The sequence below is a fragment of the Mus pahari genome, chromosome 6, assembly GCF_900095145.1.
Source record: "Mus pahari chromosome 6, PAHARI_EIJ_v1.1, whole genome shotgun sequence".
Taxonomy (NCBI): Eukaryota; Metazoa; Chordata; class Mammalia; order Rodentia; family Muridae; genus Mus; species Mus pahari.
The window spans coordinates 51,077,582-51,078,737 of record NC_034595.1 but is presented as its reverse complement, the minus strand read 5'-3'; positions in this window follow the sequence as shown (position 1 = coordinate 51,078,737).

Here is a 1,156-nt window from a genome sequence, read left to right as displayed (position 1 = left end):
TCTCTCTCTCTCTCTCTCTCTCTCTCTCTCTCTCTCTCTCTCTCTGTGTGTGTAAGTTCCGCATTAAACAAATGAGAATGCTGTGGTATGCCTGAAACTCATGTAGATGGGGAAATAGTAACGAAAACCAGAAAATCTATGCTTTCAAGACATTTGCAACTAAAACATGTTTTTGTTGAACTTATTGAATCTGTGTTTTCCAAACTCACATGGCCACAAAACTTGTGACTTTTCTGGAGTGCCCATTGATGTGCTTCAGAACATTCTGCAAAACACAGTTTGGAAGACCATGAGCTCAGTTCAGCCAGGGGCTTAGTGATCTCAAGGCTTCCCCAGTCTCTGAACAGTCAGTTTTTAACCAGGACATTGATGGCTGATTCCTTACTATACTCAGGAAGTTGAATGAAGCAGTAGGATTATTATTAAAAACAACCTCTCACTCTGCAGTGTTTCCATTGGGAAACAGGCTCAGAGTAACAGCAACTAAGCAGCAGATTTATTCCCAGATCCAAGGACAATGACTGACAAAGACATTGTCCCCAAAGGAAGTGATAGGCTGTGGTGGAGTTCAGAGTGCCTGTAACTATTCTGTGAAGCGGCATGCTCCCGAGAGGGAGGAATATGATGAGTGACCAGCCTTGAGCCTGCATTTGTCCACACCCAGCCTGGACATCTTCCCTTCCTGAGAATGGCAGAGAGAGAAGCAGGACCTGGGCCTGGAGAGCTGTGACTGGGGAAGACAGAAGGTTGGAGGGGACTTCAGGATTGGCTCAAGAGCTATAAGGACTGTCCTGGCAATACCTACTCATGTAGTTTTAGTGAACCTAGTTTATTCCTCTCTCTGGCCTCCTGTCTCCTTAGCAAGATGAGGACAGTAGTCATTCACACCCCATAGGGACTCCAAAAGCATCAAACAGGAGGGAAAAAAAAAACATAAAAATTAAGCAAGCACTGTGCAAAGAAGAATCTTAGGACTTACTCCTCCACAAAGTACATTTCAAAGAAAGCTAAACAAACTCCCCCAAACTTTCCACTCTTAGGGCTATTTTTATTTTGTGATTTTCCAAGCCTCAAAACGAAATTGGAAAAAAAAAAAAAAAAAAAAAAAAAGGAGAAGAAAAGAAGAAAGAAAGAACCCTTGGCGGCTGCTTTTTAT